This window comes from Pinus tabuliformis, chromosome 2_2 (genome assembly GCF_031772625.1).
Source record: "Pinus tabuliformis cultivar Carrire ecotype Pingquan chromosome 2_2, CPIR1, whole genome shotgun sequence".
In the NCBI taxonomy this organism is placed as follows: domain Eukaryota; kingdom Viridiplantae; phylum Streptophyta; class Pinopsida; order Pinales; family Pinaceae; genus Pinus; species Pinus tabuliformis.
Genome location: NC_142300.1, coordinates 534,404,958 through 534,426,062, shown reverse-complemented (window position 1 = coordinate 534,426,062; position 21,105 = coordinate 534,404,958).

Genomic DNA, 21,105 nt, shown 5'->3' with positions numbered 1-21,105 from the left:
CCCTAACTCAAATGCTACATAAGGAAAGCTAGGGCTATGGTGATAGAGAGCAGAGCATTTGAAAGGATAGCATACTTGATTGTTGAGCATTGTCTCAAATCATAGGAAGTTTGCAAGAAGGGAGAGAGAGAGAGAAGCTGGAGGGGTAAGGGAAGGCTGTTGCAACAAATGGTTGTAATAACTCTTCCAACATTAATATAGAACTATAGTTATACTGTCTACTCCATGGTGTTGGTACTATCATTCATTCAGTTGTTTGTCCAATACCTTTTAGCATGAGTAGCTTAGTTATGTGTAACTAGATGTTCTTTTATGTATTCATGTATTAGTTATTGGAGTTGTATGTTGTGATTATGCTTATCTCTTCTATGTGTAGGACTTGATCTGGAGCTGGCTCAGAGGACTTCCACCTAGCTGCATTGTGCTCTCCAATAAATCTACACGGAGGCTTGAGGTAATCTATTTATCCTACTTTGATAGTTAGTTATTGTTTATGAACATGCATGTAACTTTGTGATGGTTGCAGATAATCTTACAGTCTGTTGAAGGTCCCTAGAAGACCTTTGAGGGTATCTTAATTCTCCATACACCATGCATTTTATCCTATAGCACTCCTGGTTCATCTGATTCCTCATCTAATTCTGAGCGTTCTTCACTGCATACCATCACCATGTCTAGACCCACTACTAGTGGAGGAACCCAACCTAGTATTGGCTTCAGTTCTATCCCGATAGTCAAATCTAGCGGAATAGTCTCATGAACCATTCTTGCAGCCCCTATGCTCCTTTTTATTCCTGAGTTGAGTCTCTCAAATTTTAGCTAGTTGATAAATGACCTGATATGCCACGATGCTCGCTGGCCTACTATGCCGACTAAGATTCCCTGAGACATCCCAATGTTTGAGGGTAGTGATGGAGAGGACCTTACCAATCACGTCTGCTCCTTCCACATGTGTTGTTTGTCCAACTCCATTACTAAGGACTACATTCATCTTCGGTTGTTCCAACATACACTCACTGGAGACGCTGCAAAATGGTATATAGACCAGCCTGCCACATCTCATTCCATTTTCACAACACTTGCTAAAGAGTTCCTCTTATATTTTTAGTTACCTCTCTGGTACGACACAGGTACATAGCTATTGACTTCATTCTGTGAGTCCTCTGCCACTCGCCATTCCAATCATGTTCAAGAATAGTGTAGAAGGCAGAGCACATGCTGTGCCCCACCCTTCGAATACCATGTCTACCTAGATTGGTTTCTTAGGAGTATTTTATCACCCATTGGAAAATATGTCGTATCGCATTTTCCTCAAACAGAGGAAGAAGCTTTCCAAAATGCTCTCAGATATGACCCAATTTATGCACAATATGGTTATGTCTATACCATCATTCCAAACCTTCCCCATCCTGGAGGTGCTAATGCACCGGGGGCGTCTCACACTGCCAACAGTATTGTTGGAACCCTTTCACATCCTTTTCCATATACTCAACAAATTTATGGCTATCTGCAGTGGGGCACTAGTTCATCCAACACTTATGCCCCTCCTGCTATCAACATGTTTTTAGGGCCCCAACCTGTCTACCAAATCGTTTCTCCTCTTTATGCACAGCCGAGCGTTGTAACCCCTCAAGCATTAGCGCCACAAAATCCCATGCATGCTCAGCCCCAATAGCCACTTCCCCCTCTGTGTCAAGTGTTTGTACAACAGAGTGTGACCAATCCCCAAAATTCAAAGAAAAAGGATAAGGGGAAGGGTAACAAGGGTAACTAGGGTAATCAAGGTAATCAACCTAGTTAACCCTAGGGGAACTAGCCTAACACCAATAACCAATAAGAGGGCATCCAACTCAAGCATAACAAGGCTATTTGTACGAACAAGCCTTGTGTATGTTGTGGTGTACATGACCATTATACACATGAGTGTCCTCTCTTACCCTAGATGCACCAAATGTGTGAAGCTCAAGAAACTTCTAGAGGTCAACAATTGCCTCAGAATCCTACGCCATCTCAACCAGTAGTGACTACAAATCCTTTCCCTTAGCAAGGATTTGTTGCTACTCAACCTCATCTAGGTCAAGTAGCCCATCCCCCCAACCTTCTAGTCTTGGTGACTATGAGATCTTCATGATGAATTTTGATGAGGTTAATCCCTCCGATATTAACCTGCAAACTTGGTCGCATCAATATGACAAGCCATTGACTTTGTTCACCACTAAGTCCAAAACCAAAGCATCTACTAAGCCTCTTTTGACACCAAATGGTTCGTTATAGGTCCCTCAACCTAAATCTAAGGCCAATCCTAAGATCCCCAAGGGACCATTATGCTATAACATTGCTTCTAACCAAGCTCCCCATACATACAGTATAGTAGACAACTTGGCATAATCACCCGTTGCCATATCGATGATGGAAGTCCTATAGTTGTGCCCATCTCAAAAGAAAGCTCTAGTAACTGCTTTAGGTCCAGTAGATCCTTCTAACAATCATTTTATTGTATTCCCAATTGATACATCATAACATCCACCATTACCTTCATCTATTGTGTTCCAGATACCAGTGTGAGTCTGTAATGCCATCATCTCCCAATGCCTTATTGACAAAGGTGCATCCACCTGTGTGATGTCTGTTTCGATTTGGAAACAACTTAAGTCACCTAAGTTGTCCCCCTCCACCATCACTTTGTTTGTTTAGGATGGACACTCCTCCCAACCTCTTGTCATGTACTGCAACTGTTTAGCGACTCATGCGGTAAAGAATTTCCATGTAGACATTGAGGTTATTGATGCCCCTTTAGATTACAACATTCTCTTGCATCATAGTTACACATATGTAATGTCAGCCATCACATCTTTGGTTTTCTGCAAGATGTGCTTCCCCTATGAAAGGAAGATCGTTACCATCGATTAGTTGACTTACTACGAGCCAGCATATGTGACCTCCCCCGAGTCCATTATCTTGTCAATATCAAATAAGAGGTCTTCACCTCCTCTCACTGGTGTTTCAACTAGATTCTACAAATATTCCTCATTATTGGGTACTTTCCCTAGTCCTCCCCCTCTCATCTCATAACCTAACTCTTTGAGTGTTTGCATTTTACAAGTGTCACAAGTTGCCCTAAAGCAGTCTGGTACATCTGATTCACAACCAGCTCCTCATCACCCTGCAGTTACCATTCCAGCCAAGCCAACTTGATCCACCCCCTCAGGACCTCCTCCATTTCTAGGTGCTTCTCCTATGTTCCCACCAGGAAATGTTCCTCCATGTCTCAACTATCCCAAAGTTGTTCAGCTGGGACATTACCCTGCAGGCCAAATACCTTTCTTATTTCCTTGTCCGAGAATATTTTTTGTCCCTCTCATGGCTTTGCTGGTTCTTCCTAACATGACTTTGGGGATCCCAGTATGGTACATTGGTCACCCTGCAATCATTTTGTATAGTCATCTAAGACCTTATCATGCTTTGACCACGGTTCAACTAGTCCCTATAGCCCATGCCACTCCTTCAGTTCCATCACAACCTCAACAATAACCCACTCCTTTTGCGAAAGAATCTGGACAAGGGGGAAAAGTTAAGTGGAAAGAACCTATGTACAAGTCTCCCCAAAATCCTCCATCCTCCAAGGCCCCAAATTCTTCACCTCCATGTGCTTTTTGTAAAGTCGCTGGGCACACCATAAATAATTGTCCTGAGCTTACTCATCTCAAACCTTTAGTTCATGAAACATACCCTGAGTCAAATATCCCTAATGTCCATGTTAACTTACTCGGTACACCCAAGAAATTCAGAATGTTGCACACAAACCACCCTTGTGCCCTTTGTGATCATCATGGTCACTATTTCCATTGTTTCCCTCATCTCGATGAATTTCACAATTTCCTTGAGGCACTTCACAAATACGAGGCCACTCGTAGTGGATCATTGAATCCTCTACCCGTGGATTCTGGTACCACTAGTCAACTAGAACAGGGGGACTCTAGTCCCACCATCGTGAGCCCTCCCCCCGATGTGGACAAGATGGACACCACGGGCCATATCCTTTACCTGTCATCATCCTTGTGTTCCTAACAAACAAACCTTTCTGAGGTTTTTGTGCATGGTTCTATCGAAACTCTTTCTACAGAATCCCAGGGCTCAACATCTATAGATCCTCTATCTAGCAGCTCATTGTCTACCATTCCAGATGATGCGTATGTGAACCTTATTTCTCAGGTTGATGCACCAAGTACCGCTGCCGCATCATGTAGTCAGTCTTCCTCCCATCCACCCATCTTCCATTCTGATGAGGACATCATGGAAGCTATGTCTACCCCTGATTACCCTTGCACTTAGGCAAGGGGGCATACTTATTTGGAGGATTTTAAAGGCCATTTCCTTCCTAATTCTCCTAATGCACTCTACCTCAAGAAATGTTTCTCATAGAATATCCCTTTGATTTGTGTGTCTTTATTTCTATCATGAAGTTAGGTAGGCTGCATCATCTCATCCATTGTCTTTTTCACCTTTCATATGGATCCATCATCCACACCATATATCGGTCATGCTGACAGTGTGAGTCGCTTCTCCAGGAATCTAGGCTCAGCAGTCTGGGCCATTTGTACCCCCTTGCATACGTTAGTCCTTTCAAATAGAGTGTGTATTGGATATGCCACCAATAGTCAGGTTGGATATGATGCAGTGATAGGTTTGTTAGTCAATGCCCTTACTCATCACATCGTTCATCTTCGTGTTCATTTAGATTCCTTGCTACTTGTCGTGCAATTGAATGGTGTGCATCATGTGCATAACCAAGTCCTATTTAGAAAATATCTACAAGTTAAGTTGTTGGTACGTGAATTTGAAACCATTGCTTTTGGTCATCTTCCTAGAGCCCGAAATAACTATGTAGGTACCATTGCAAATAATATTATAGATTGGCATTTATCACATGTATACCATAGAAGTCAACCATAAATAAAACACATGGCCAACCATCATCGTCCTATAAAAATGCATAATCATATTATGTATCATATAAGTGTTTGGAGCCCATAGCTCTAAATATGTTAGACATGCCCATATCATGTTACAAAAATCAAAACCAAAGGGAACCACATGTCCCCATATCTAGTCACTATCTGGCGGATCCCGTGCCAAAGGCTCTGCCCCACCTGCACATAGATGACATACTGCTTGACCATCCATCGCCATGCATCGCATTATACCTCGCCACTCAGAGGAAAGGTTGGTACACTCATCTATGTATCGATCGTCTAACTCATGCCATCCATGCTCAGAAACTCTGATCAAGAGTACCCCACATCTACGGTGTAGATCAATGAGTAGTCCACTATCCTCTGGAGCTTGATGTGATGATGATGTTCCCTGATTTGTAGCTCCAAGCACTGCATATCGTCCTGCATATCCTACCGGTTCATTGGTGTTATGTCTACATACCACATAATTTACACTCAGTACCATATGCATGTGATAAAAATATGAAATGCACCATGAAAATAGCAACTTAACACTTACCGTCTAGTCCCCATGCTCACTCAGGCGGAAGTGGAAAGTTAGGATCTCCCGGATAGTTCATCCCACTAGAAGGATAATCGTCAATGTATAGGGGCATCTTATCCCAATGTGCAAAAAAATTACGTTGGAACACCCATCTGACTCCCCCTCCTCCTCCTCTTTGCAGTAGCTACCCCCAATGGTGCATCCTAGGCATGAGGATGGATGGTTGGTATCTTCTCAAAGAAGAATGCACACAACACTATACTAAAAGCATAGTCACAGTTCACCTGCCACCTGCATAGACTTAACTTTCGTTTCACTGACAACAACATCATCTGCTCCCACCCATTGTAGGTCCCAGCCAAAACACTCTCAACCAGCATCATCTTCCCACTAGTGATGTGGTGGAACACTTGGCCGCCGAAGACCTGTAGCACAACTACAACAAAAGCCTATGTATTTAGCCGGTCTAAATCAATAATCGGGACAGTTGTGCCCTTGACATGCACATCCCATGGATAATGGCACTACAAAAACTCAATAATGTTCCTCCCATGAGGCATCACTGAATGAATATCCCCCACCACTCCTAGGGGAGGCAAACTGATCAAGAAATAGATGTTCTCTAATGTGAGCTTAATCCTATGCCCCTACATGACAAACATCTCCTGGTCTAGATCCCAATAACTTACAATTCATGATAGCAAGGGATCACCTGCCCTCATCAATGGGTTCTCTACCAACTTGACAACCCCATAGCGAGTGAATTCCCCTCGAACCCCCTGATCCCTATGAATATCAGATCGAAGGGTATCTAAGTCTCACTAATGCCAGTTGATTTTCAACTCTGCCATGCTTGCAAAACACCGCATGCCTTGTCAGTCCATAGAAGAAAAAACTGGTCTACGTTGATCAACCTATAGCCCCCACTAGGCCAATAGACCACCCCTCTTTTCAACCCCAAATCGTAGTTTTCTACCTAGAAAGTGTGAGCTCCCAGGGATTCACCTATTTCTTGCAAGCCAGATCGCACTTCTGGGCCCAAAAAGTGTGATGCGACCTTGAAGAGGAGTAGGGGTCTCCCAAGGAGCTTTTCAGTGCCAAACATCAGGAAATAAACCACTGAAATTAAAGAGATGATTAAGGCCACCTACCTAATATGGCTGGTTTGTCCTCTATGAACTCCACAAGATTTAGGGCCTTTTCCTCCTCTCAAAATTCGCCAGAAGTCACTTAGAAAATGAATTCGAATTGGAGGGAAAACCTCCTTTCATAGAAAAATGCACAATTTTTTTGATGCCTATTGTGACCAAACCGTAGCTTAGTTTAATGAACCATCAACACCGTTATAAATCTCTCATCGAGTATTATAATGGGTCTTTCTCAGTTTTTGATGATTTGATACTTCACTAGGAAGTCATTTTTCCAAGAAGCGTCACTTCCTTGCCTCTCAAAATCAAATTTCTTCACACACGACACTTGTACCTTAGGGACCACCTTCCCTTAATACTTGTCATACCACGTGCCAATTTTCTTCATGAGTAACCATCTTTTACTCATGTTTTCATGGTCCCCACCAGGCCTATTCTCTGTGGCAGTGTCATCGAGTCACCCTTGTTCAGAGCATCCATGATGAGTCACCCTTGCATCCATAGAGTTTGTTTCACCTCCCATTCTATCATGTCATAGTATTCCATCCATATTTTTATACCGTTCATCCTGTGTTGCCCATTTTGGCTTGCGGTCATATTATCCCCATCCCTTCCGAAGTTGAGTCAGTCACTGTTAGGTCAACCATGCACTTTATGCTCTGACTATGGAAGTCATTTGTTTGTCCCTTAGTCCCACATTTTCCATTTTCCTTGGTGTCATTCCATTAGTCACATTACTATTTTCCCTCATGCCTTAGTTGAGGATCCTCATTGCCTCACCTATCATGGGCCCTATTCTGTTGATATCAACTCATTTATTCTAGACGAACGACCTAGACGACGATGTATCTTGGTTCCAGCTTCCATTCTTGTTCGATGCCTCGGATCGAGCAGAGCGACTCATTATTGCCCTTTGACTTGGTTGTTTCATGTTTGTGATCCATACACTTGATGGTCCAGTGGTGTAGGAGATTGTACAAGTGATTCCTAGGTGTTTGTGCGATGTTTGAGACCTCATGAGTGGCTGGCCCTTTAGGTGGCCCCCACATGCCTGAATGCATTCCTATTATGCTACAGCCTCAGATGTAGTTCCATAGATTTGACGGGTTTTCTTCCTACCGATCACAGTGTTCATAGCATCCACGTCTCCTTTAGATGGTCCATTGAGTTTTGCAGATCCCTTCCCTATTCTGCAGGGCTTCTTCAGTGGTTCTACCCTCCCTCCCACCCATTTTTTGAGTGAAGGGGAATTATATCTCATGTACTAAGATATTATTGTATTTATTCCTAGATCATGTTTTCTCTAGGTGCATTATGTATATGGGACACATTATATTATTTTCTAGCTCAGTTATGCTAGCATTTCATATAGCATTCAACATGTACTTCATTGTTGAGTTTTATGTTTCTCACCACACCATTATTTTTGTACTAATTAGTTATCTCGGTAGGTATAGGTATGCCTCCCCCACCTCACTGAGGTTTGGTACCATAACATAAAAGGAGACTTACGTAGGCCTCACCCCCTATATCCCCATCCTCTTTCGCTTCATCTCTATTGGTCTCTCTCTCTCTCTCTCTCTCTCTCTCCCTGACTCCACTGTGTTGTCTAGTGATTGTGTCTTTACAACATACTTTGGTCATACTTTTTTCTCCTAACACTCATTCGTTGGGGGGCAATCTATTATCACCAAAAAATTGATTATCTAGCCTAATTTACTAGATGGATCGAAGTACACCATGTAAAGCCAATTTTACCATTGTAAAATTTATTTCACTGTGAGAAACTACTTAATAAACCACCTTTGTTAAGTAACTTATAATTAAACCAATGAAGAATAATTAAATAAACCACTTTTTATTTTACTGTCTTCTAGGAATAACTAATTAAATTTTTAATCAATTAATATTCCTTGTCATATTTGACTTAGTTATGAAAAAAAAATAGATAAATCATTAATTATCTTATTTTTCTATAGGAACAATTAATTAATCACTAATTAATTATTATTCCTGGTCAAATTTGACTAGATCCCTTAGGAATAATTAAATAAATCATTATTTGTTTATTATTCCTTAACCAATTTCTTGAGATGATAAATATATCATTTATTTATTTATTATTTCTAAATAAATGTTTAAATACTTTTTCCCTCCTAACTAAATATAATAAAATATTCCAAGTGATTATTCCAAGAATGGGGTTAATAATATTTTATTATTTCTCATTATTCGAGGATTAATTGATATTTTGTTATAAATATAAGGGTTTTCCATTCATTATTCAATTTTGATTATTTTCATTGTTGCACTCTCTGCTGTAACTCTGATTATTTTCATTGTCTCACACCACTTTTTCCATTTGAGTTCCCATTGAGCTCAAACTTTTTATTTGCTAGGTTTACACATTATAGAGGAGAGAGACTCTACACAAGCTGAAGATGTTTGAGGATAGCCAAAAACCCATCCCAGGTGTTATAATAAAATTTATTCTTTGTATATTTGGTTTCCATTAGATGATTGAAGTTATTACTATTTCTTTTTTTCTGTTTAACTATGATTGTGGCATAGATCAGGACTTTAGCAAGTTTTGTTTCTATCAGTTGCTACAGATCTACAATTTTTATCAGCCATTTATATTGTTGATATTGTTTGTCATCCACAGTGTTAAGTGGGTTCTTTTCGTACATCTTTGAGAAGAAAACACTACAACCACAACAACAACAATAAAGGGACTACATTAACAATAACATTAAGGGAGGTGCACTAATATTAAAGGGACCTAACATGCCCCTCTCCTTCAAAAAAGTGTTGTCCTCAATGCTTGAGTATTTGTAGATGTTTCTGTATAAAATCTCATCTTCGCATGTGGAATATTCGATGGGTAAGTTCATCCACTTAATGAGATAATCTAAAATTGATCAATTTCATAGCTATTACATTCTTTTTTTTGTGACTACTTCAGGCTCCAATATGATTTTTCCTTCATCGTTAAGTTCTGGGAATATTGTTTGAACTAGGAGCTTGTCACCGATAAATTTATTTAATCATGAAACATGGAAAAGTAGGCTAACTTGGGAAGATGCAGGAGAATCCAGTTTATATGTGATAGTATGAATCTTTTGAAACACCTTGTAAGGACCACAATACTTGGATGATAATTTATTATCCTGATTAGCTTATTTGAGGGGCATTTTTTGTATGGTTGTAGCCGTAAAAATACGTAGTTTCCTACGTCAATTTTTTTTTCACTATGATGTTGATATGATTTTTGTTTCATTCGATTATGTGCCAGAGAGAGGTTATTCTTTAAGACTTGGAGAACTTGTTATTGATGCTCGATATGATGTTCCACTGCTTGAGCCATAAAATTTTCTCTTAAAGATTATGTGATGGATGATTGATGATATCCATAAAGTTCCATAAATGGTGTAATATTTTCTTTAGTAATGAAGGAAGTGTTATACAACCATTCCACCAAAGGTAACCACTTAACTGATGGTGCTTTTTTTATCAAATACAAAGAAATGAACATAGCCTTCCAAACACGTGTTCACTATCTTAGTTGGGTTTCTGGGTTGAAGATGATAAGATGGGCTATGAGCTAATTGAGTAGCAAGACAAGAAAATAATTCTGTCCAAAAATTTCGAGTGAAAATGGGATTTTTATCAAATATAATAATATTTGGGTTTCCATGTAGATTTTGAATTGTTTCCATAAATGTAGTAGCAATTGTACTCGCTTTCAAAGGATGATATAATGCATTAAAGTGTGCATACATGGTAATCTTATCAACTAATACCACTTTGACACTCATTCCTTTGTACTTGATTAAACGTATGATAAAATGCATTAATACATCCTCCCAATGCTAACTTAGAATCTATAGAGGTTGTAATAGACCCGGGGTCTCAATTGTATCAACTTTATTTTGTTGGAAAACCAAATGTTCTACCACAAACTTCTGAATATCGTATTTAAGGCCATCCAAAATAAATTCCTTCTTGAGCTTGTGATAAGTTTTTAAAAATCTTGAGTGCCCTCCTAAAGTAGAGGTGTGCAATTCCAAAATAATCTTTTTCTTGAGTTGGGAATTCTTACATAGATATAAGCGATGTTTTTACCATAATGAGTCATTTTTCCAAATAAACGCATCAAATGTACTATGATATTGCTACAAAATTTTAATGAGTGTCCAAACCTCTTCATCATTCTTCCATTCCTCCCTTGCTTCAATTATCCAGTCAAGTTGGATAATATAAATGGCATAGAGAAATTCTTACACATCCTCATCCCTCCTTGAAAGTGCATTTGCAACAACATTTTTCTTCCCTTTTTTATGGATGATTTCAAACTCATAACCCAACATCTTAGTGACCCATTTTTTCTACTATTTTGAAGATAATATGTGTTACAAAAAGTTTTTAAGAGTATCATTATATTCTTTTACGTTCAAGTGTCTTCCGATTAGGTAAGGGCATCACTGCTTCAGGGCATGTAGTATTGACAACATTTCCTTGTCATAAATCAGTTTGTGTAAATAATTCCCTTTTATTGGATGACTTTCAAAAGCAATGAGTCTTCCTTCTTACATTGAAACAAAACCAATTCCATTTTAATAGGCATCACATTCCACCATAAAGGTTTTTGTGAAGTCTAGAGTAGCTAAAAATAATCTTTCTTTAGTAATGTTGTTAGAGTTGCTGCTATTTTCCCATAATTCTTAAACAAATGCAATAACACCCTCTCAACCCAAGGAATACTTGAATATGCTTTAGGGTTGGAATTTTCCATTCCTTAATGACATTAGTTTTTTTAGTATTTACCTTAACACCCTCATGAGATACAATATGACCCAGATATTCCACCTCCTATACCCCAAAGAAACATTTGGAGGTTTTTGCATAAAATGGTGACTCCTTTAATAGTTTGCGCAACATGTCAACATGTTGAAAATGATCCTTCAAATACTTGTTGTAGATTAGTATCATCATCAAAAAATACTAACACAAATATTGTAAGGAAGTGTTTGAAAATGGAATTCATAAAAAATTGAAATGTGGAAGGTACATTAGTAAGGCCAAAAAGCATGACCAAAAATTTATGCTGACCTTCATGTGTTTTGAATTTTGTTCTCAAAATGTCTTCAATATTCATTCTAATTTGATGATATCCTAAACAAATATCTAGCTTCGTGAAGTAAAATTCTCCATGTAATTTCTCCAACAATTCATCAATGGTAGGAATGGGAAATTTATATTTAATAGTGATCTTGTTAAGCTCCCTATAATTCTGACGCATATGCCATGATCCATCCTTCTCAATGTACCAATACTAATAGAGTGGAGAAAGAACTTTGGCTAGGTTGAGTTATACCTCCCTCTAGAATTTTTGCAACCATTCATTCAATTTCACTCTTTTGGGAATAGGGATATCTGTAAGGTCTAATATTTGGAGGAACTCTTCATGGAATCATTTTAATAACATGATCATGATCAAGAATAGGTGGGAGGCCTTTAGGAGTCCTAAATACTTTGGAATGATTGTCTAATATTCTTTGGAGATCTACAAAAACAAATGATTTCAATGTTTGAAATCTAGTGAGCATAATTGTGCAATAACTCCTCATTGTTATTTATTAATAGGTTTTTCATTCATTTAGAAATGATTTTCTTCCCCGGTTTCCCTACCATTCCCCTTAATTCAATTTCCTTTACTTCCCCAAAAAATATTAAGAAGAGTTCTCGAAAATTAAAACCTATTGTCCCCAAAGAATGTAACCATTCGACTCCTAATACAACCTCAACAATAACCACTCAAATAGAAAGAATTAGTTTATTCAAGACATATTCCCCCATGGTTATATTGATATTATGTAACTTCCCTAATCAATTTATAGTTCCTCCACTGGCAACCATCAGTTGACACTCTGGTGATGGATAGAGAGAAAAAATCAATTCTTTGGTTATCTTACAATGAATAAAATTATGGGTACTACACCAATCGATCAACGCTATTACCTTTTTTTCTTGATATATCCTTATATATTTAGAGTTTGAGGAGTGGTAATTCCTACCAATGCATTACAAGATATGGTTAGATTCATTTCTTCTTTCTCTCGGGTTGGTTCGTGGTGTATATCCTTTCTATTAGATTTTTTTTGGGATTCAACTGCGTTAAGTAAGTCATTCAAACGTATGACCATTTCCATGAGAGGTAGTCGTAACTGACTAATTTCTCATGATTTTTGAATAGTTCACTTAGCACTCATTGCATCGGGTGATGCTCACAGGGGTGAAGAAGTGGGATTGAAACTAGTGAAATGTGGAGAACGAATCACATAGCATCAATCATCACTTCCGGGGCTTGCACCCGGTAACCAGGACTTCCCAGGAGGTCACCCATCCCAGAACTCCTCTGGCTCAAGCGCGCTTAACTGTGGAGTTTTTCCCACAATCAAGCCCACTTAGCTCAAGCTAAGTGGGCTTGATTGTGGGAAAAACTCCACAGTTAAGCGCGCTTGAGCCAGAGGAGTTCTGGGATGGGTGACCTCCTGGGAAGTCCTGGTTACCGGGTGCAAGCCCCGGAAGTGATGATTGATGCTATGTGATTCGTTCTCCACATTTCACTAGTTTCAATCCCACTTCTTCACCCCTGTGAGCATCACCCGATGCAATGAGTGCTAAGTGAACTATTCAAAAATCATGAGAAATTAGTCAGTTACGACTACCTCTCATGGAAATGGTCATACGTTTGAATGACTTACTTAACGCAGTTGAATCCCAAAAAAATCTAATATAATGCACTACGTAAATCCCCCATACTTATATCCTTTCTTTTGATGTTTCTTGTTCCTTTTCTTTCTCGTCTTCATAATCTATGTAAAATATTTTTTTCTCATCACACTTATGACACTTAGTTTATTTTATATCACAATTGTAACAAATCTCTTTTCCTCTTTTTTCTGATAGTTTTTTTTGGTGTCAACCTTTTAGGTTGTATGAGGCTATGAGCAGCAACACTTCCATCTTTATAGTTGTGAGTGGTAGATTTCCTTGTTTCCATAATTTTTATTTCAACCTTTTTTTCCACCTTGAATTCCTTCTCCAATGAATTAGGTTCTCAAAGGTGAACCTCATGTTGGATGTTATCCTTTAAAGTTCCCATGAAGATATCAATCCTATGCTCCTATGGAATATCATTTACCTTGATATTCAATCTTTGGAAGTCCTCAATTTTCTCCGCCATTGAACCCTTTTGTTTGATATTTATGAATTGGCTAAAGAAGGTATTCCTCTTTGTATCCTCATAATGTGCTGCCAATTCGTCTACAAAAGTTTCCCAAGTGACAAATTATTTGTGAGAAAAAATCCATCAATACCACAAAAACTGATTTTGATTTAAATATAAATATGCAATGCATACCTTTTGTGTGTGTGACACATCATGTACATCAAAGAATTGCTCCATCTGTACTATCCATGTTACTAGATCATTTCCATCAAACTTCCTCATATCTACCTTTGGAATGTGGAGGGTCTTAAACAGAACATTGGATTCTCTAAAATGATAATTCATATTCATTTTTTCCTTATCAGGATTTTCATGGATTATCTTCTCCCAATTGGGAAGCATTTATTCTAGCATCTTTACCAAAACCTTCCTTCAACCCTTCCATGTTGATATTAATAATTACTTCCATGTCTTCTTTTAAACCATCATTCGAAACTACCATGTCCATTTTTACACCATCTATCTTAACATTCACCATGGCTCCCAATTCATTTTTTGTTACTTTGTGCGAGAGAAAAATTTGTTGCACTTGGTCTTATAATTTGAATATATCATGTTGCATTTCTTCCTTTCATTCATGTGTCATAGTAGAGATTTATATTTTCTTACTAGGTGTATCCTCTTTCTTAGGCATTTTGGAATCAAACAAAGATATCTATGCTTCATTATGCCCTTTGAATCACTTAAAATGGTTTTTTCAAGAAAAAATTATGCAAATTTAAAAAGAAATACACTTTTTTGTTGGTTTTAAAATCTCAATCTTGAAACCATTGTATCTCTATAATTTTCACCACCCAAGATCTAAAATGATACCTTGTGGTATCCCTATGACTCTCCTTTCCAATTCCAAAAGTCAAACCAAGATTGGATTCTTCAAGTTAAATTTATACCAAATCTCCCATGATTACTTCATTATGGACTCGTTTAATAGAGTGAACTTGTATGGAATACCTCGTGTCACTGTTTTTGCCTTCAACCCTTAAATTGATATATGAGAGGCCACAGTCATTGCAATTGTAGTTCCTTTTTATGAAATTCAAATCATATGTAAGTAGCGAAATTTATGACAATTTTCCCTAGGTCACCTATTTAAGACATAATTGTCGAGCATGCAAAAACCCCAACTTCTTTAGACAATATCTCAGAAAATATAGTGAAAGAATATATGAAATTTTTACATGAAGTTCGTTAAGTTTTTGGATCCAAATGGTCTAAATTTTAGGAGCAAAAATTCATGGATGACCTATTTGAGGAGTGAAAACCTAGAATCCAAAGTCTGATACCAAATATTATTCAACCAGATCAAAAAACATAAGAAAATATACATCCATCAGTTGAAAATTAGCCCCTTTGAGTGGGAAATCTCTTTTGCATCGCATAAATGAAAAATTCTTGCATGATTCAAATGACAAGACCTACTTTATATATTAGTAGTCTAAGGGGTCACAATATAATCAAAACCTACATAACAATAATAATGTAAGGGCACAACAATAAAAATCATTGGATTCTATGGGGCACAAAAATAAAAATATGGGGGCTACATGGGAAAAAAATATAATGGATGTACACTACCAATAAGAATAATGGAGGTACACTAGTATTATGGGGACCTATCATAAAAGAAAGGCATTGTTGGAAAAATTTGTTTGTGAAGAAAACAATAAATCCCACTAAGTGATAACAACTTGGGGATGGTTGAGAGAATAGAGAAGAAGAAAGAATTGTGAGATCATGGAGATTTTATTGGAGTGTAACTAATTGGTTGGGAAGAACGTGCCATTTCCTATAGTATTTCCAAGGGAATTCTTTTTCCTCATCTAAGTAGTTGAATGTGTTTAAGAGAACTATTATTCTTTGTTTTAGTAGGTGAAAAATGTAAGTGTAGGAAATAGTCAAATATATGTGGAATTGCACATTGATTAATCTAGTGAAATTTATTTGATAACTATTACCAATATTTGATATTGAAAAATTATAGTAAATCTAATAAGTGATAGAATATGGAGGTAGAACTCATATTGTATGTCATCTCAACATCACCTACCTATAATATTAATTTGGAATAGGAAACATGGAATAAAAAAGTAGTAGATTGAATTTATATTATATCTGTTTATGTTAGTTGACATTGAAAACACATAGGTATTTCGTTCCTATATGTTATGAATTCTCTATAAAATTATGCATGGAACATTTTTAAAGGATTTCCATCGGAAATGCCACAATGGCAATACTATACAAGCCTACTATTCATATACTTTATTAATTATTGTTGTGTCCAAGTGAAACAATTTGGGAATCTCCAACGTATACTCCAAAATAGTAATTGTGTAAACTAAAGAGATTTTGTGGCTCTGGATGTAAACATACAAGTATATAATATTAATATTAACCCATGAAGTTAAATACATCATTACAAGTATCCAAAAAGGGGTTTAAAATCACTCATAGTGAGAAAAACGATATGGCCCACAACTAAAATTTGAGCCAATTTTTTACTTGCATTTTTTGTTATTGTGATGATGCTTTGTCATTGTAATGAAAAAAAGAGGTATCAGTAAAATTCGTTTTTGGTACAGTTGTACTATCTACATATTTTACAATCATTACAATTGTAATGATAGTAATGGACATGTGTCATCTAAGATAGAAGGTGTTTCCTAAGACTAATTCTTGTTGGAGTTTCGACAGCAATAATCGACAATTGAGGTTCCACATGACTGATGGAAGGATAGTTTCCTAGTGTCACACTACTAGCAATGCATTATGTTGGCCGCTCGAGAACCTTAGGCATTCTTTGATAAAATTTCAATACCCACCACACCTTCATTTCAATGGTTGGATATTATGGGTGATTGTAATATTAATGAGAGAGTCGGTTGGTCTACCCATGAATGTGGGCATCCTTCGATGAACTTTGATGGTTTTACATTATAGGGTGACATAAGATTGATAAGAGAGTTGGTCACTCTACCGATGAATGCATACATCATTTGATGAAGTGTGTATCAAAATATTTCATCAAAAGATAGACAAAGAAGTAGTAACTTAAAAATATATAAATAGAAAGAAAAACTGAATTATTTTTTATACAACATAACACAATAAATGTAGTTTGTTAACGAGAAATTTCTTTTTTAATTTTTATACAAAAGAAATACAATATCCCCTTTTCCCTAGCTTTTTACTTAAGGAATCTCTTGCACTTAAATGATGACTTCTAAGCCCTCTCTGTGGAGCATCATTAATATGTAAATTAGCACATGTTAGAAAGAAGAGTCTCCTTACAATCTAAGATTCCATATATACCAACAAACTGTAAATACCATAGCTAGATATATAAATTAAAATAAGTGCACTACTCTCAATTTTATGACCAAATACACAAATTTTCATAAAATTCATATTGAATGAGATGTTCTAATCCAAATATTTTCAAGTGGGAGAAGCAAGATTTAATTTGGAACTTTCATTTTTGGCAATAATTTACAATGAATTTCATCATTCACTACACTAGGCTTATTCAATTCAAGTGAAGTACATCATATACTACCCAATCATTGTCTTTTTGAGTAAAGTACATCATTCACTAAGCGTTTGCATGTGGCAGAGGAAAAAAACTATTTACATGTCTATATTCTACAACCTTCAAAGTAAAGAGACTCAAGATAGAAGACAAGGACAAAACTACAAGCCAAGTTAGAAGTGTACGAGAAGAATAATTTTCCATGATATAGTTTTCAAGGAATAAGCTCTGTTTTTGGAATTGTCTCGTATTTCTACAATATATGCTAAGTTTTTTTTCATTTAAAATTCTCCACATCTACTTGGTAATGGATTTATAATCATTCTTCCTCTTCTTTCTTGATATGTTATCCTCATTTCTATCATATATTCCTACCCCCTCAACTATCATAAAAATATGGCATATCTGTCTTTACTTTCCATTCCAAAAGACCATCCCTTCTTATCCACTTAAATACATATTAATATTCCCATTTATGAATTTCATCAACTCACTAGACAATTTAGCAATTTTTTCATTTTATTAAATGGACTTACTTACCACATGTGAATTGATCTTAGCCACATTCTTCCCTTTCCTGGACTAAAAGTAAGTTTTTCAAAACTATGAGGGAGTGGGTACCTTAAATAAATGGTTCATTTAAAATAGGACACACAAAAGTAAGAGATACAAAACATGGTGATGTACTTGCTAGATATGCAGATGTCATAAAGCTAAAGAAAGTGGATACAAGGGACATACACATAATTTAGTTATGGAATTTTTATTTTTTTTGTCCTTTACAAAGAAATATCTTTTATAAACTCAATGACTCATCACGACCACTTAACACTAAGGTTTCACAAAATTATGCTTTCTATCTAGAGAAATGGGAAATTAAAATGAATAGACCAATACATGAAAAAATAAGAACAAACAGATGAGTTATAAAAAACTAAAGAGATTTCATTAATAAAATATTGCTAGTACAAAAGTGAGTTCCATTAATCATGTTTCGCTCCATAAGAACACATCTCCAATGTCCCATAATAACTTCATATTTTGATAAGAAAGGATATATAAGAGTAACTTGAAAATAGTTGTTTTGTGTTGACAAGAGAGTCTCCTCCATTGTTAGCTATGTTGTGAAAAAATTGTCACCATCAATAGTTGGAAGTTCCAATACATCTAAAGACCTTAACATGAAATATCCATGATAATTTGTGAATCATACATTTGCATAACAATAAAGCATATTTTTCAAAGATGATACTATCATATCAATGTTCATAATCTAGTTACATGCTAATGCCTAGAAACCCAATTTATACACTGATGGAAAAAATTATGTTTTAATAAATAAACATAATACCAATATTAAACATCTTGACAAAATAATAAGAATTTCATAGCTTTCCTACATCATATGTGCATGAAAGCCTCCCATGTAGTAGATCTAGTTATATCTCTAGCTAGTTCATGGATAATATTTTCCTTGTAAAGACTCACATGAAGATATGGGTAATAATAAACCTATCCAACTATATGTTTTGCTCAATTGGCTATAAGACAGAGTAAAATATTTAGCAAATAAAAGTCATATATTTCAATAATGGGCGCAAAAAACTGTCCTTTAAAAGAGTTCTTAGGTTCTCATAAAATGAATACCTAAGGAAGCTATATTTGTATATTTATCACTAAATGCATATAGATTCACCCCAATCTGATATTTTGTAAGATATGTAGGCATATGTTTATAGAATATGTCCTCTACCATCTAAATAATGTGCTCTTTCTCTATAGCACATATTCGTGGATCATCCCCCCTTAGCTTTAGACTTACAATGTCAATAGAATGTAAACATCTCTGAAAGATGAGTAGGTTTCCTCAAGGTTGGTTTTGCTCACACTGTATAAACCATCATGTGCATGAGATTATCCTTCATAAAAGTAGTTGTGATTGATCAAGTAATCCAGATTCTAATATGGAGCATACCATTATCATGAAAGCTTATTTAAGAGTATGCCCAAAAGTATAATTGATATTGATATTTTCCATAAACATTAATAAAACACCATACAGTAGAGCCTATACCACATCTCAAGAATCAATCAAGTTCACAAGTAGGTAATATGGAAATGGCACAAATGATCATTCAAATCTACTACAACCATTGTTTGAGGTTGTGTCAATGATGGCTGGCACACACAAGAAATTCATACTAGTATCTAGAAATGCATTACTAGATTTCATATAGCCTTTGTCATAAATAAACTCTTAGATATTTGTATTAGAAGATATCAATAATTCTTAACTTTAACATTAATGACAAAAACATAATTGTAGACATCAACTAAAGGAAGCACTACTAAAAATTTCATGCTTCTCATTACCTAATGTAGAATTGTAACAGGAAAGAAAATGAAAGATCCCAGACCCTCAAATGAACCATCGAACCAAATAAGGAATCTGTGTAACATAAATCAAGAAGTCATTAAAAATTCTTGCCTCTAGGCTGTGAATATGCAAAAAATTATCAAATGTAAGAAACCACATCTATGTTCTAAGAGTTTTAGAAATCTTATCGAAAGATGATTTAATTTTCTCCACTGCAACCTAAAAATTGCAAACAAATTTAAAACATTGACACATGAAGATAAACTATAGAACATTCCAATAGGGTTCTAGTCATAGGAAAATGAATTTAATGATTGTCTTAAAAAAATCTTTGTAAATGGATTGAAATTTATTCTATAGATATCTATTTGCATCACACTAGTTTTTCTATAGTTGAATTGTTGATTATCAAAGTTAATGTCTAAACCACTTTATTCACCTTCATTAATATTGCAGCTACATATATAAATATTTAAGTGAATGGGAAACAAGCTTAAGTATAATTCATTAATGAAAAGTGAAAAATCAATAAAATATACTACAATGTATCTCATTCATCATGTATAATATTATTTATCATATTAATCCATTATGAAACCTTTTCACCAGTGGGAATTCTAAGAGTTAAAATTGGCTAAGGAAAAAAAATTGGCTAGCAAAGAGACAAACGTGAGAGAAGAAATAAAAGGGTGAGTAGGCAAAAAGGCATGCAAATCTACCACTGATTTTGATTTAGCAAAAGGAGGGAAGGAAAGTAGGTAATAGTAGAGGAGAGGGATTGTTGGACATATGTTATGTTACTTATCTGGACTTGTGGTCTGATTGTCATTGAAGTAATTTTTTTATCACCCTTCATTAGTTTTTGTAACTAGAATTGAATAGAAATGAGTAGGCATGTGGTCCAACTCCAACATTTTATGGGTTTTGGAGCAAATAATCAAAACCCCTCTCACATATATTCAACGTTGTCTCATTTGTGAAACACTAGAAAATATGAATAAAGTAATGTATTAGAGAGAAGATTTCTACTTTTGGGGGTTTATGTATTAAATATATGGTATTCCACTGTCAAACACAAATTGATTCATAGTGGTAACTTTTGCCATCATTGACATCGAATCCTTGGGTGAAACACCTTATATGCAACAATACACCCCTACAGTTCCATGAATTGTAAAAATCTACAATTAATGGCATACACATCTAAAAAATCTCGTATACTAAATGTTTTGAGCTTCAATAAGTCTATCAAAAGCAC